This window comes from Hippoglossus hippoglossus, chromosome 4, assembly GCF_009819705.1.
Source record: "Hippoglossus hippoglossus isolate fHipHip1 chromosome 4, fHipHip1.pri, whole genome shotgun sequence".
Taxonomy (NCBI): Eukaryota; Metazoa; Chordata; class Actinopteri; order Pleuronectiformes; family Pleuronectidae; genus Hippoglossus; species Hippoglossus hippoglossus.
Window position 1 is genome coordinate 2055122 of NC_047154.1, and position 18123 is coordinate 2073244.

Genomic DNA, 18123 nt, shown 5'->3' on the forward strand with positions numbered 1-18123 from the left:
GAATTAAAACAAGCGTCAAGAAAACGAGAAAGGAAGTGGCGCTCCAGCAACCGTGTTGAAAATCTCCTAGCCTGGAAAAATAGTGTTAAAGAATATAAGAAGGCCCTCCACAAAGCAAGAGCTGCCTACTACTCCACACTAATAGAAGAAAATAAAAACAACCCCAGGTTTCTCTTCAGCACTTTAGCTGCGGCCACATCGTGAATTATGATGGTGGATCACGTATCAGAGATCGTGATCGTAATGGTGGATCCTGTATGGCGCATTCTGTATCGTGCTGGCTGATTGTGATAATATTGGCAGATCCTGTATCGTGTTGGCACCACGATTGAGGTGGCAGCTGATGGTGGATCCTGATGGCGGCAGTGGACAATGACTGTGAACTATGATTACAACAAGACTGCTTATTATACAATATATCTCCTCAGATAATCGACCATTACTGACAATAATTCATCAATTAATTTACCTTCCATTATGCTACAAAGTGTTTATTCTAATCAATGCTGCTAATACCCTTATCTTTCTGATGTTCTCCTTTACACGTGGCATCTATTGCACTTCTGTCCGTCCTGGGAGAGGGATCCCTCACATGTGGCTCTCTCTGAGGTTTCTTCGTTCTTTTCACCCTGTTTTTCCTTACTCTTGTTGAGGGTTAAGGGCAGAGGATGTCACACCTTGTTAAAGCCCTATGAGACAAATTTGTATGTTTGTATTTTATTTGTATAGCCCATATTCACAAATCACAATTTGTGAATATGGGCTATACAAATAAAATTTGATTGATTGAACAAAATAACAGACTGTCATTGAGAAACGACCTGTTTCCAAAGACTAATTTCACTTCACAATGACGGTTCACCACCTCAGATTTTCCCCCAGACAATATCTATCTGAATTTGTATAGTAAAAGCACTTAGAAATATCATATTTTCACTGTTTTGGTTGTAGCATCAGAAATGGAGATTGAACATTTCTAAATAAAACTCGAGTGCAACAACCAAACACAAATCAGAACAGTAGAAAAACACAGATTTAGATCAGATGCTCTGCTCCTTTAAACCAATTTAAGAGGAGGTCTGTTGTACTTAACTCTACTCTACTTTACTTTCTGCAGGACATTGTACAATCATTTTTGTTTTCTTGTTATCAGAGAAATGATTGTAAAATCCATACACAGCATGCTGTTATTGCAAAAGAACACGCCAGAGCCCACTAGCTCTCCAGATTGCATTCAGACACTTATAATGCAAGTTAAACAATAAAAACATTTAAAATAAAATAAGGCAGTGGATCAAAGCATTTTAATCTATGAAAAAACAACATTGAACAGAACAGTTGTGCCTGCAGGGCAGAGAGCACCAGCATCACTGTGATCTCTGCTATGAAAAACATCAGTACAGTTTCTCTGGATACATCCTGTTTCAGAACATCACTACAACACCGACGAGCACAGTGATTGATCGAGATCCTGGTGGATTCATTAAAGAAACAGTGCATGAGGTTAAGAAATAAAACCAGAGCTTTGACACAAAATAATTTTGTAAACAGACAAACAAGATCCCGGCCAACTAGAACACCAACAGGATGCCAGCTGAATTTGAGGAGCATTCTGTTTAACAAATACGTTTAATCATCATATTGAATATAAAATGAATACAAAGGTAAATTTGCTTTAACTATTAATGTGGGAGAAAATACATCCGGAGTTATTAAAATAAAACATCCCCGGCATTGTTTGTTTATAACAAGAGCTCTAAAACGATGAAAAACAATCTACACTTGAATAAAGATAAACTTTATTCTACTGCATTTTTCTGTATTCATCTAGTCAGAGTCTGAGATCCAAGTTCCTTCAGGTTCTTTGCCACCCTGGTCAACTGTACCCCCCTGCAGTGTATACAATCTACTGGAATATAATTAATTTGCATGTTGGGAGGAGTTCATTGCTGCTTACGACACTCTTATTGCATCATCTGTGCAGCCTGACCTCTAGACACCCAGCTGTCCCAGGGATGTGCTCTTTCAGCATATGCAATAGACTGCACTGTGCTGCACTACTCCCTTGAAAGGGTTGAGGTGCATGAGGAACGGTGGTCAGGTGAAGGTGAGGATAAGGTGTTTGTTGAGGAAGGTAATTCTTCTCATATCTGGCATATGTCCTCGGTTTTCCTCCAGATCACAATTTACTTTTTTGAGCTTTAGAAATTATGGGGTCTTTTTGTGTCTGTTGGTGCCCTGTCATTATTGGATTGGTAATATATACAAGATGTGGCTCACTTGATGTACAGCTTCCTGGTCTAATAAACCGGGAAAAAAGGTTCAAGTACCCACACATTTTTAACTCTTTGGTTGTTTATAGACTTCTGCTTGTAATCCAAATGACTCTAATGGCCAGGCTCTTAGAGCCTGATCTACAACGTATGTAAACTTGTTTTCACCTGCAAAAAAACATCCAAGCTGATCTACTTACGATGCGCACTGAGGATTGCGTGCAGAATAACATACGCTCTCCATTTAGTACGTTTGCCTTAATGAATACGCAATATCTGGCGTTTCTACCCGAGTGAGCAAAATATTGGGAGGAGTAGATGCAAACACTTTAATTTATCACACGCATTGTGATTACCAAAGCCTGAAAATAATTGCAGTTATTGTGGTGAGGAGGAGACGTCATGGAAGAAGACGAAGAGAACAGTTTTTTTCTGCTCGTGTTAACATGTTTGGATTGACAGAAGCAAAAATAATCCCTCTTTTGCCAGGGCACCGATGGCCCTTGTTACACCAGATACAGTGCTGACCAGCTGCCTGGTATGTGCTCCATGTGCACTACAATGGCCGAGTGTCGCACCTGAGCGCTCATGCCACAGAGGACACAGCTCTCACCTCCTGTGCAATATTGGTCAGAGGCATCTCTTCCACTGGCCCCCCTCCTGTTTTATTTGCCAAGGTTTTATTATGAGCTATTTTTTCTTTTGTTCTTCATTTCATGTCCTGCCATCTTCTCTTTATTTTATCAGTTGTTATTTTTGTTTTACCCACAGCATTTACTTTCTCACAGATTCTCTCCCATATCAGGTTTCTTTGAGTAATATTAATATTTCTTTGCTGTAGCTCAACAACATGTGTGTTTGCCTCCTCCACTAACACCTCCAACTCCATGGCATTAAATGTTGCTTTGCGCTTGCGTTCACTCTGCTCTCTGTAATGATCCATGGCGGAAACCAGTAACGTAGGCAAAACACTCTATATACAATACTACTGCCTCTACCATGTTTGCACCTGTTAGCATTTACGCAATTATTTTTAGTAGATCACCCGCAAAACGCCCACAAACCAAAATGTGCAATCTGTTATAATTCACACGCAATTTAGCACTCTTTATTTGGGATCTTAGAAGAGCAGGCCCTGAGTCCGGGCCAACATCTGGACCGACAGAGGCAAAAACAACTAGCTATTTAGCGCTGACCTAACATGATGCAGCTGGTTGGAAAATGTTCTCACTTTTCCCAGCACTGCAAAACATCCCAATGTCACATGACATTACAACCTTAAGGCAACTGCAGTTACCGGAGTCAGCAGCTTATTGTCCTCCAGATGCACAAACTGGGGAAACACCTCCCATGACTGCACTTTGCCTCAAGTGGCTTCACTGACACAAATGAAATGTATGTTTTTATTCTAAGAACTTCATCTCTGTTACCTCCTATGGCTATCTTTTCAAGAGGGGATGCAATTTATTTGATCCCCTCCTTCTGGGAGCTCATTTTTTACACATGGACACCAACACTGCAGTTTCCCAATAAGAAAGCTATGAAAAACAGTTTAGTAGAAGGTTGTTATTAGAAAAGGAGTAATGCCCTTACAGGTCATATATTTTATCCTTTAGATTGTATTCCTTTTCCCCCTATTGGCAATGTGATGGTCTTAGTTTTGTACTCTCAAGTCCATGGTTCTCAATAAAACAGAAATTAAAGTTATCTTTCTACAAGTGTTGCTTGAGCAGGTATTTCAATTGTAGTCCCACACCCCATTGTTATCAATTTTTTTCAAAGAAAAATACTCTGAAAATGTATTTGAATAACATTTTTGACTGAGTAAATGGTCTGTATAGGTTTTGCAAAAAGGTTTCACACAGAAAAACATAATAATCATACTAATGTAAAAGCACAGAACATCAGTGAGTTGTGAGAATAACCTGCTGCTATGTCACAGATGTACTGATTTTCAAATGTATGTTGCAACAAAGAACAGTACATGTGTTCTGTGTTTGTCTATTAATGTCTAATATATTAATTACTATATTATATACACTGTAGCCTATATAAGACCAAAATGTTGTATCACACTACACAACATCTCTGCCTGGTTGCTAAGGCCAAGGGCTCCACCTGTTCCCCTCACACTATACCTTTAGTCAAGGCTGTCACTCTCTCTCCGCTGCCAGGATTTTGCCTGAACCAAGCAGCACGTCACCCCTAACCTCATCCATCTTCACCGGCTTCCGGTCGAGTCCCGAATCACTCGTATACAAAATCCTCCTCACCCATGAATCCCTTCATGCCCTGGCCCCTTGTATCTGTCTGACCTCGTCCTACAATCTGCTCAGCATTCTCATACAAGCCTGCGGTGCCCTTTTTCTATTTTTCCCCAATATCCCATGCGGAGGATGGGACGACCCGTCCAAACCGGGGGTGGCGCCGAGTCCCGCGTCACTCAGCTCGGAGCCTTCCACGGAAAGGAGCCACGCGGACCGACCAGATGCACCGGATGTAAACATGGGAGGATGACAAACAGGGGAGGACTCGCTCGCTCCCTCCCTCCCTCAGCATCCGTTCGTGCCCCTGACGGAAGATAAACCGTTATTCGACTCTAGATAAACGTATAAAGCAGAAATAAAGAAATAGAGGAGATATATTAAGCCCTTATGTTCAACTCTGTGATGGTTGTAAATAAAGCAAAATATTAAGCTGTATATATTATAGTGTGTGTATATATATATATATATTTATAGTATTTAGGTGGAGGCGACGGCGGGGGCAGCAGAGGTGGAGGCGATGGTGTGGGCTGCAGAGGTGGAGGCGACAGCGTGGGCTGCAGAGGTGGAGGCGATGGTGTGGGCTGCAGAGGTGGAGGTGTGGGCTGCAGAGGTGGAGGCAACAGCGTGGGCTCCAGAGGTGGAGGCGACGGCGTGGGCTGCAGAGGTGGAGGCGGCGAGGATGTTAAATAGCGGCGGTGCCAGGGGCCCTCTGCGCGTGACAGCCTGGCCAGAGGCGTCCTCTGGGAGAGAGCGCGAGAGGCCGCTCAGGCCGCAGAGGCTCCTGCAGAGCCCTGGCCGGAGGAAGCGGCTCTGCTGCCGTCTGCCGAGCGCTGGGCCCCGGCATCCCCTGGCACACCGTTTCCAGCATCCTCCTCTTGCTCCTTTTGTGGTGCCTGATGGAAGTGAATTCAATGATATTGATTATGAGCATCTTCCTTCCAGTATGCACATTCTACACATCGCACGCAAAAGGCGCTCGCTCACCACTGCAGAAGGGTCCGCTGGTTGACCTCCAGGAGTTGGACTGGGGCAGCTTTCGAGAGCTCCTGACTGCTGTAAAAGTGTGTCGGCGGCAGTGACGGGCCAGCTCTCTGGACGTGGGATCCAGGCGGGACTGCTTGGCCTCTTCCAGGCGGGTCATGTCGCCGCTGTCCCACTCGAAAATGGCAAACGACAGCCGCGACATGAACACGCCGTACAGCGGGTGGCTGTCGGTGGTGATGCCCCTGGCAAAGCATTGCATCAGGTGCCACACGTCCAGCCTCACCACCTGCTCCCACTCGCCGAACATTTCCGCCGTCCAACAAAAGCCAGCGAACCGCTGAGTGGAGAGGGATGTCTTTGTACGCGCAGTCCATTTCCTCGAGCAGCGACTGGAACTGTCGGTGCGTCAGTGAAGATCGCTTAACTCTAAAGTTAATAATTTTTACCACTGTAGCCATTACCCATTAAGAACTGACTTTGACATCTTTGCACAGAGATTTTCTTGGTGTATTATGCAGTGGAGTTTCATGATGGGGTGACCGACTTTTTCTTCTATTAATCTGACTGCTCCCCTCTGTCTCCCGACCATGGCGGGGGCGCCATCTGTTGTTACTGCAAAAATCTTACCTATGTCAATCCCTCGCTCCTCAAAATGTTCCATCAACACCCTGGCTATGTCCTCACCTTTTGTTGTGTCGGACATTGGCTTTAAACAGCAGAGCTCCTCTCTTACAGTCGAATCACAGTATTTTGCCATGACTGCCAATCGTTCACGTCAACGCTCTCATCAAGTGCAATGCTAAATACCACGGCATCTTTTATCCCAGCTGTTTGCTGCGCCCTGACATTTTCTGACATTTCTCCGATGCGTCGCTCAACACTTTGATCTGCTATGGGGATGTCTCTGATTCTTGATTTGATTGTCTCTTTGTTTGGTAGTCCTTCAAACAGAACCTCTGAGCTAGAGAGGACAGCCTCCTTTATATATTCGCCATCAGTAAATGGCTTTCCATGTTTCACAATGCAGTGAGCAATGTGAAAGCTTGCTTCAGTCACATGGTTTTTGGCAGTGGCAAATATTTTGAGAGAGTTGGCTTCCCATACCTGGACACTGCACGTTTGATGGATTCTCCTTTGTCTGCCTGATCCTTGAAAGTTCCTTCGTGCTTTGTCTGAAAGTGGCGCTTAACACTCAAAGTTCGGCAAACAACATTTTCTAAACATAACGTGCACACAGCACGGTCCTTATGAAAAACAAAGCCATAGTCTTCTTCCCATGAGGGCTGAAATGCCCGGGCCTTCAGTTTTTTAGACAGTGAGGTTGCCATCATCAATACACCTGAACGGCTGCACTTCACGGAGAATCATGTGGGAAACTGTGAGCAGCTCCGGCTGGGAAGCTTCTTATTATTATTATTTAATGGCGATTGGCATCCAGCCTATGGTGCATTACTGGCACCTAGTGGCTGGGATGTGTTAACATCAGTCAAGCTAAATAATACAGGCTGCGTGATGGCAAAACCTTTGAACATTTCTTTAATAGGAAATCGCCTGTGTCCCAATGATTATGGGATTGGCACGCGTGCCTAAGGTTGCTGACCCCTGGTCTAGATCCTCCCGTCAAGGCTGTCCTTTGAGCCCGAGCCTCTTTGAACTCTCGCTCGAACCCTTAGCACAGATGATTCGTCGATCATCTGTTATCAAACCCATTTGTATCACAGATACACAGTACCACCTTGCGCTTTACGCTGACGACATTTTAGTCTTTTTTGAAGACCTGATACAGTCTACCCCCCATCTTCTATCTTTATTGGATGAGTTCGGGGCACTTTCAGGTTTTAAAGTTAACTGGTCAAAGTGTGCTCTTTTGCCACTGAATGCGGCAGCCAAGACTACTGCTTTACCTGCTAGTATTACTTGTGTTCAACATTTTCGGTACCTAGGTATTGAAATATTCACCTCACTAAACCGCATTTTACAACACAACTACACTGAGATGTTGAATAAGGTTCTGAGTGATCTAGAAAAATGATCCAGCTTACCTAATTCACTACAAGCATGAATTTCAATTATTAAAATTAATGTGTTGCCCAGAATATTTTTTGTCAGTTCCATGATCCCTCTTTCTCCCCTGTTGGTTATTGGGATAAGCTTCATGCAGCTGTTTCCAAATACATTTGGAAAGGGAAATGTCCCCGCTAGAAAGCTTCCACTGCTCAGCGCGGCAAACTAGACAGGGGCTTAGCAGTACCCAACTTTAGAGTGTACTACTGGTCTTTCACCCTTCGACTCCTGGTTACATGGTTTGATTCTCAGGCAGCAGTTTCTTGGCGAGCAATGGAAGAGGGAATGGTGCACCCTTGGTCTTTGAAAGATGTGCTATTTTCGAACATCTCTGTGAGGCAATGTCAACTACGATTTTGTCCGATTGTATCCCAGTTGTTTCAGGTATGGCACTCAGTAGAAAAGTATTGTAATTCTTCCTGCAGATGGCATCTTCAATCTCCTATTTTCAATAATTAAGAATTGTTGATAGGAGGTAGGCCAACTACCATCTCTCAGTGGGACAGGGGAGGTATTCATTTCTTAGGCGATATCTTTGATCTACATGGATTGCGCCCTTTCCATGACATAAAGTACGAATTTACTTTGCCAGGCACATCATTTTTCTTCTATCTTCAGCTTAGAGCAGCTCTTAAAGCACACAGCGTACCCTGGCAGCACCCATAGCCTACACATCCGCTTCACGAGCTGTTTATAACTAACACTGCATAAAAAGAATAATTTGTGTCAGTTAATGCCCCTGTAAATTTCTGTGGAAGTTCAGGTTAACGACTGTTCACAGGAATCTGCAGGCAGCACAGAAAACTGCCAGGAACTGCCGGGAATTGACGTGGGGTTCCAGTTTCGGGCAGTTTTACAAGCCTGAGAAGCTCGGCAGTTGACCCCCCTTGCTCCTAGGTCTATGTGGGGGCTTTCACATGTAAATTACAAAACTGTGATCTTTACAAATGCAAATCAGGATAGTTTAACTCAGTGGTGCAGAGGTTACACCTTTTTCTCAAAGGTACTAACTCCATTTTAAGGTGTGGCGGGTGGATTTCCCGGGACTCGTCCCTGGTTTGGATTAGAGCAAGGTGTGCCAACAACCAACAAATTCATTATAATTTTGTTCACAGACCTTACCTGACTCCTCGCAGATTGTATTTTATGAGGGTTATTGGTGATGCCAGTTGTACCCTTTGTTCATTAAAGACCCCAGGCACGTTTCTTCACATGTTCTGGGGTGCCCCCGTGTTGCACGGTTCTGGCAGAGTGTTGCCTTGGAGCTGACAGCATTCGTGTCCGAGACAGTACCCGCGACCATACCAGTTCTGCTGTTGAATGATGTTTTGCCACTTCAGATCCCTAAATGTCAAAAACGGATGGTGCTTGCTGTTCTAACAGCCGCTAAGAAAATGGTGGCAATGCGCTGGAAGCCTCCACATAATTTGACAGTCAAGCAGTGGATTTGAACTTTTCTTGATGTTGTTTTTATGGAACTATCAACAGCCTGTATTAATGGGGCTAAAGAGGTGAATGTGAACATGTGGCTTTTAGCAGTAGAAGTACTGAAAAGCCGGCTGTGATTTGTAGATGATAAGTGTAGATCACAACTAAGATTGTATAACATGCCGACTGCAGAGCTGGTGAACTGGCCATGTATTTGCATGTATCGGAGCAGACAGAATTTGGACGTCACAACCTCAAATTCATATTTTACTATAATGCGTATGTAACAGAGTTAGAAATGTACTTTATTTATTTTTATTTAGAATTTGTATTTGTGAATTTTATTAGTTATTTTACTTTATTAACGATTACCTGCGGAAGTGGCCTTGCTGTGCGTCACCTTTTGTGTTCCTCCGAAAGCTTATACTTCCTGTCAACCCCTCCCCCCCTCAGTGTTGTTTTACATTACTGAGGGTAAGTCACCTGCGGAAATGCTCCGCGCTATTTTATAATTTTCCTTGAAAATTAACGGTCTAAATTATATGTTGTAAATACAAGTACGCTGTGCTGCTATTTTGAGTGTTGATATGTTTTGTAAATGTTGTCGTTTAACTTTCACGGTGATACGTTTTACACGATAGCGGCGCCATTTTGTCTAGTAGCGTCGCAGGGATTTCGGCAGCCCTTTGAAGTAAATTATTTTATTTTGAAGGTTTAAGAACGGAGATGCAGCAGGAGGTGTAAAATAACCACAGCAAAGCAATGTGTTTTTACAGGTATGTGGGTTTTCCTTTTTTAAACCAAATTTTGGATAGGCTGTTTAATAACCCAACCCAAGGCACCTTTCTATTTCATGTCACTTTTGTACTGTGTTTATTACATACTGTTGTTAAAAGTATGGCTGAGTGTTGTTTTACATTGCTGAGGGTTTAAGAACGGAGATGCAGCAGGAGGTGTAAAATAACCACAGCAAAGCAATGTGTTTTTACAGGTGAATAAAAAGCTGGAAACCAACCCCCTGAGTCATTCATCCTTGTGGCCAATCCAAATCCGTTACACGTACAGCATTCACCTTGTGATTGAGTTTTTCCCTTCCTGTTAGGTACCCTATAATCCTTATATCCCTATTTGGCTTCAACAGCTGAGGCAACAGCAGGTAGACGGAGTCACCAACGATGTGCACAGTGTCTGCAACAAGGGATCAAGGGTCTTCCTACAGAGCATGGTTAATGCTGTGAGGCAAAAAGCTCTGGCATCCTACCGACCACCAGGGTGTCCCACACTGACATGATAGAACCACCTCGGACTGTCACTAAAGCTGTCCCACTCAAAGGGACTGGACAGAATTTTCTCCATTCCAGATAAGAGATGCAGTTCTCAAAGTGGAGTTTTCCAATATCTATGTAGCGTCTATACACAGAGCAAAGAGTTCTGGGGAAAACAGGTCTTCGAAAGAGATCTCAGACCTTTTGTAGGGCATCCCAACAGCGGAGGTTGTGTTAAGTGGGGCAGAAAACCCATGAAAATGTTTCATTAATGTGGATTTGATTATTTAAACATGTCGACAACACTATAGGCCTCCTGGTTGGCCACAGACAGGTCAGGACAGTTTGTCTATTGGATTTTGCTATGCTGTGAGTTTTGATACATCGGACCAAGGGTGGTTATAACATACGGGGTAGTAAAGATGAGAGAGAGGGTTATTAATAACATGGGAACATTTTTATGGTTATATAACCTCCACATGCTATACACACCTCCCCTCATCTTTTAGAAAGCCTGAAATGAGCACTAAACTCTGACAGACTGTAGAGGGAGACGACATCCTGCACAAATCAAACTATTTTAGGAAAAATACTGAAGAAGGGGAAACACAAACTTGACTTGGTTCTTGAAAAGAATAGTAAATCACACATGTACTAGTAGTTTCTGTAGTGCCAAAGTTGCTCTGAACAAACTAACAATTCCTTATTCAATATAGGCTTATGTTTCAAAATATAAAATGTTTGCTTAAAGTTATATTGTACAAAAGCAAATAGGCCTTCCTTTAGTGCAGGGGTCAGCAACCTTAGGCACGCGTGCCATCATGCGCCTTAATCATTGGCACACAGGTGATTTCTTATAAAATAAATGTTCAAAGGTTTTGTCGTCACTCAGCCTGTAATATTTAGCTTGACTGATGTTAACACCTCACAGCCACTAGGTGCCAGTAATGCACCATAGGCTGGATGCCAATCGCCATTAAATAATAAGAAGAAGAAGCCTCCCAGCCGGCGCTGCTCGAATTTTGGTATGGTGTATTGGTGATGGCAACCCCGCTAGCTAAAAAACTGAAGCCACAGGCATTTCAGCCCTCATGGGCAGAAGACTACGGCTTTGTTTTTCATAAGGACCGTGCTGTGTGCACGTTATGTTTTGAAAATGTTGTGTGCAGAACGTCCAGTGTTAAGCGCCACTTTGAGACAAAGCACGCAAGAAGTTTCAAAGATCAGGCAGACAAGGGAGAATCAATCAATCGTGCAGTGTCCAGGAATGGGAAGCCAACCAACTCTCTCAAAGTCTTTACCACTGCCAAAAACCATGCGACTGAAGCAAGCTTTCGCAATTCTGAATGAGTGTGGTTGGTGGGGATAATGACAAACTTATTATTGCAATCATAATGAGATAAACATGTTTCTTTAAAGTGTTGTTCTATATATAGCCAATATGGATGGAATAAAATGACATGTCTGTTGAAAATATTAATGTGGTTCAATAATAAAACTTAATGTTAAAAATGTTGATATGGCACACTAATTAAAAATAAAATTTGACGTTGGCTCTTATTGTCAAAAAGGTTGCCGACCCCTGCTTTAGTGGGTATTTTCACAAATGGCCGACTTTAAAATGCACTCGTCTAAGTATTGAAATGAATGCAGTCAATAAACCATAACCATGTCAACTTTAGGATGAAGGTTTGAATCTCATCTCAGCCTGACACGGGTTGTCAGCTGATTCCCCCTTTCAGGCTTAATAAGTTATAACTTGCTCTCCTTTAAAAAAAATGAAACGATACAATGGTTCATATATTTGTAAAATTTGTAATAATGGTAAATAATAGTTTTGATGAGAACTGTAATCAACTCATCATATCAACAGAATATTGCTCGTACTTCTGTGATCCAAGTTGTATAAACACATGGAATCCGATGAGCTGTTAACCTTTCACTGCTTACTGCTCTGCTCAGAAACTGGCAATATGGGGAATTGTGTAAGGCTTCTGCTATAGTCACATGTAAAGAACATCACATAATAGTCACTCAAACATCATTTCCAATATTTTCAATCACTTTTGTTCAGGCTGAAATTGCCATTAAGGTGGGGCTGCATCACCCAACTCAGCCAATTTGCAACATTTGAGTGGGCTGAACCCGAAATAGGATTCTTATCCACTACATTACACAGTCAAATAAACATACCCTTTATATGACCAGTATGGTAAGGTTTCTTTCTGAGGGGGTTTGGTTTTTAAGAGAAGTAAAAATAAACAGAAACTGCTGCTAAAATTCAACTCAGACATGGTAACAACCACACACACTCGTTTTTGCCACTTCAGGAGGACCATTCTGTTTTTGTATCATTGTGGGGTCCACCCTTTCCAGTGGTTCTACAGCATTGTAAAAAAATCTGGGAAAATAATAAAAAAATCCTTAACACAAATATCACTTTGAATTTACAAAATTCTAAACTTTTGTCTCCACGCTAGTTTTTTTGTCACTTGTGGGGCTCTGTTTCTAGCGTTCCACTCTTGTGAGGTCCAATTTCACACACACATACATATCTCTAGGGATCTCAGCGTTAGTGGAGGATAAACTCAGTTTAAGTACACTAATACTATTTTTGGAAGATAAGATTCTTATGATTTGACTGATGCAAACCATTTTAGGATAAAATCACAACAGCGGGTACAATCAACTGCATCAGTTATTTACTTTCCTGTGTACAATTCATACATTCTGCATCTTGTCTCTTTTCCCTCTACACCAACCAATTCACATCCCTGGTTAGCTCAGTGACGTGGTAGTCAAATAATGACCTCCTCCTCAACATATCTGTAACCATGGAGACTTTTATTCAAGAAACATTGTACAAAACAATGTTTTGTGGAAAAAAAGCTGCTCTCACCAACAGCATTTTTTTAAAACTAGGGTATAGACCCCGAGCAACCCATTATGGCAGGTACATTCAAAATAACACACACGAAAATATTAAATACACACTTGTCACAGCCCGGCTCAAAGATTGTGACAAGGAGGGAGATGACACGAGTGGACTGTTGCTCTTTCAGATATTTATTAACAAAATAAATGATAATCAACAACACAACGTGTGTCCAAGAACAAAAACAGAGAAGGATGCTGCAGTCAGGAGTCAGGGAGAGTCAACCTCGTCCCACAGAGAGAGCAAGAGAGACAGATGAACGTGGCAAGGCCTTTTAAAGGGCACAGCACACCTGGCCGAGGTGTGCACTGATTAACGCTGACGTCACCTCCACCTACAGCTCAGGGGAAAAGAGAACAGGGACACCTAGTGTCCAGGTGAGGGTGGAAGGGGTCGTCACACACTCAACAATAAATAACCCCTGTGTAGGAACCTGAGGAGTGAAGTTGGTGCAAATTGCCTCAAACAACATGGAATTTCATTACATTTTCCTTTTCATTGCAGTGATCCTATTTTGTATGAAATACTTGACTGCTTTCCAGTCTCTACTGCCACAGCAGGAGGCTGCCAGTTGGTCACCTGAAATTCAGATAAAAAACAAAAACACATAATGAATTGATGCTGATGAGGTTTGTGAAGATATTGACAAGTTACAAAAGTCAGCTCTGTGATAAACGTTTCTAAAACAGCATATAACTAAAGCTAAGTGTGTGGCACAGACGTTTCTGAAGATCTGAACTACTGCCATAACAACATATGAGAGGCCGCAGCGGATCACATTCAAAATACCCTTTTTAAACATATAACAGTTCAGAGGGTGTAATATTATGCCTGTAATAACTTGGTTTAGATAATGAGAGGTGTTCCCTAACTGATGTAAAATCTCTTAACGTGAGATCCAAACGGGAGGGCCCCATTAGAGCATCACTAGAAACATTTATGAATGTGTGTGTGAGATGAATTGGGCCCCATAAGTAAAAGACTAGAGGTGTGTGTGTGTTCGTTTTAGTGAGGTTCACTGGTCATAAACTATGTTCCTTCAATCAGAAGTCTACCACATCAACCATTGAGTAACCCTGAATGAAAAGCTGTATCAGAAAAGCTATATCAACACCATAATATCTTCGTAAATGAATTAGATAGTGTAGAGGTCAACATAAACAGTTTGTGATGACAGCGTCTTCATAACTCTTTTACCTGTGAGTTTGCACTGTCTGTATTTGAATCTCCATGGGAGCTCGGATCAGCTTGTAATATCTGGGTCTCTGCTGCCACAGCAGGAGGCTGCCAGTTGGTCACCTGAAATTCAGATAAAAAACAAGAAGTAATATTTAGTTCTGAGAGATCACATAATTATCTTTCAAAACACAGATCATAATCAATTCTATATAAATGGAGGAATACAAACATTTAGACATTAAAAATATTATTTACTCACCTTTTCACGCCATGGCCATTTTGAGTCACCATAGTTGTAGATTATTTTGGTTCCTGCCTCAATAAGCTTAACAGCAAATAGGCATAAATGTGGCTTGTCGTATGGTGCAGTTTGGAGATTTGTGGTTGTCATTAACCAATCTTCCAAGGGATCCGTCTTCTTTGGAAGCATCAATACTAAAAAGTAAGAAAACTACCCATTACACTTTGTAGGGCTACATGATTATAACCAAAATGGGTTTATGACAATTATCAATTGATTTTAGGGTCAACATATTTTGATCGCACTTTAACATTTAAATGAACAGAGCATGATTTCCACTCTCATTCACAGGGCATCTACTAGAGGCAAAAACATGAATGAAATTGATGCAAAATATTCATAGAATTGTACCTAAACAGAGCACTGCATTCACTTTCATGTTTTGCATCCGTTCGCTACCTTACAATGATGACACCCTTCACAGTGTTGCAGTTATGGATTTTTGAGTTGATGTTGGAGCAGCGGCGAAATATTGGCTCAATACAATATTCTCCTTCTTGGCCTTCATGCATTTATCGAACCGCAGGTCATGGTGTTTTTTTCAGGTGGTTTAATATTTGTGTTGCTTTGTGGAGCAGACAAGTGGCATGCACTCTTTGGATATGATTGTGGTTGTTTACGATCACTTGCCCTAAATCTGAATTACCTCAAAAACAATGGGGGGATGATTTGTTTCAAGGGACTAGCTTCTGCCTCTGATTTTTGTCTTGCTGTCTACTCTGGATTGCAGCCACAACATCCAGGAATTTTATATTCAGGCTGCCGATGCAGGATGCACACAACATATTAGTTTAGGAACTACTTGATTTTATATGCAGCGTATAAGAGTTTTCTGTTAGCAAAACCTGCATTTTAAATGTCAATATTGCAGTCGATCATGTTTATTTAATTGTGGAAGACCAAAATAATGATCACAATTAATATTTGATTAATTATGCAGCCCTCTTTTAAATAAGTTGGAGCTAGCATGTAATCATTCTCCAACAAGGATATGTATTTATAATGCACATAAGCAATATACCACTGAAAACAATGTGGTGCAATTTAATCTATTTCAACTATATTTAATGTACATATTTATGATAGAAGCCAGGCTTATGTAAACTTGCCCATACCAGGCTGCATTCATTTTACAAAAACAGCAGCTATAAGCACGTTTTTTTTAAAGATATCTGCTTCTGACATCTATTTTAAATATTTATTTATACCACATGTACATGTTAATGAATAGTACTGAGAAATGCACAATATGCTACACCGACTGGACCAGACATGCTTCTTACCTTTGTAACTATCAATATATTTTTCTATAAAACACTGCTTGTCCCTTGAAGACAGAACCCACGATATTGCATCCTCTGCAGGCTGGATCCTCTTCCTCTTTAACATTGTGGCTCTGTGAAAATAATTTACAAATCAGACAGCAAACTCGGAAAAACAGCCTTCTCAAGACTAATCAACCAATTTCAATGAATTTAAATTCCAAGGATTTATTATCTAGGATTAGTCATCAGAACCACAGGTGTGTCCAAGAGGTTTGTGCCGATAGCATAATAGCATTCACTAGTAATCATGTAATCATGAACCCCAGCATTCAACCCGTAAAGCCATTTTTCTTATTAAAATAATACTTGTATAGCATCAACCCTGTAATGCACAATACATATATGCCTCTTTTTTAAGGCAAACTGGAATACTGATGCTGCAGTGATGTTTAAATACTTATATTACCATAAAGGCAAACAAAAACAGCATAATAATAATAATTCATATTTAAACAGCCCATCAGCAGCAAGCTATCTGGTGCTAATATTAGCAGCTAGCGATCCGATGCCAATAATAGCAGCTAGCAATCCGATGCTAACATTAGCCAGTGATACAACACTAATATTAGCAGCTAGCAATCCGATGCTAACATTAGCAGCTAGAGATCTGGATAAAATAGTATTTTATTAATCTTCAATGGTGAAATTGTTGCACTGCAGTTGTAAGAAACTGTGGGGAGCAACAATACAATGTCATATAAACCAAGTCAAACTCAAATACAACTATTAAGCTTACCTGTTATCCATTAAGCTGCAGGCCCGGTCCACAGCACGTCATTCGATAAGCCCCGCCCACGTAACGTCTCGTTGGTGTGTATCGGCCCAAAATGGCGAAACCGGAAGTAGGGGGCGGTAGAGAGTGAACAATTTCAAACACACATTTTCACTTTTTCTTACCTTATGGGCCAAGTGAAGAAAAAGCAAGAGGGGCATGAGGGGAGGCTCCTGAGCTCATTTAAAGCAATAAACAGTGTGGGGTCCACCATTTAGGGCCCCATACCGTTGGTTTGCTCCTTGCCACTGGACCTCACAAAGTAAGAAATACGAGTGCACACACACACACACACATCAAGATGAACTACGGTACTCTAGCCTTGAACCACACAGTCAATGTCCTAACTAGTTTCTTCCTTTCTCTCCTGCGTGCACACACAGACACACACACGCACACACACACACACACACTAGCAGATTAAAGGACAGAGCAGCAGTAATATAGTAGATGGTCATAGCTGTCCATTGGCTGTAGATCTTTTGAGCCATCGGGGTCACAATCAAGGGCAAGTATAAGGAGCACACACAGACACGCACACACAGACATAGTCACTTCCCAGAAAATCACTTTTACTTGTTTTTTTTCAACATGCTTAATAGAATTTGCAGAAATGTATACCCTCTCCACACATCTTCTCCCTCTTTCTTTCACTTTCCCTTTCCGTCTCTTTGTCTCTTTCCCTCAGTAATGAGTTTAGCCTCAGTCTTGAGGGTTAACACTTGTTGTAAGTACAGACTGGAAAATGTGATTATTCTAATTATTTGTCCTCCCATTCTGCAACTCTTCAAGCTAATGGGCTGCTACTATCAGTATTCTCCTGAATCCCCTCTTCTCCTTGGCAAACAACCAAAACTATAAAACCACTACTCCCATATGTACAACCGAAGACCTTTATTAAGAGTGAACAAAACATTATAACATACCAGATTGTGTTCCATTCCTCCCCCTTTGCCTTCAGGAATTCATCTTACCACAAGGGTTCAAGTAAAAAAAATGTCTTTGTGTTATTTTTAAGATATTTTATTTTTTGTGAAAAGTTTTACGGCGAAAATGAAGGAACAGTTGAGATTTCTTCCCTTTCTCTATTTTCCATTATTTTTCACTCTTTGCCCATTGGTGGCTGTGAACTGATGCCATAATGACTGGATAGCTAACCTGTTAAATCAATCTATCCATATAATCAACTTAGAAATTCAAGGTTAATTTAAACAGAACATAAATAAGGTATAGAAGTCCAGAAAAGTATTAATAAATAACAGTGTTGACTAATTCTGTGTTATATAAGTTTTCATACAGATTTGTAATTTAATTTAGTTTTTGCAGATAA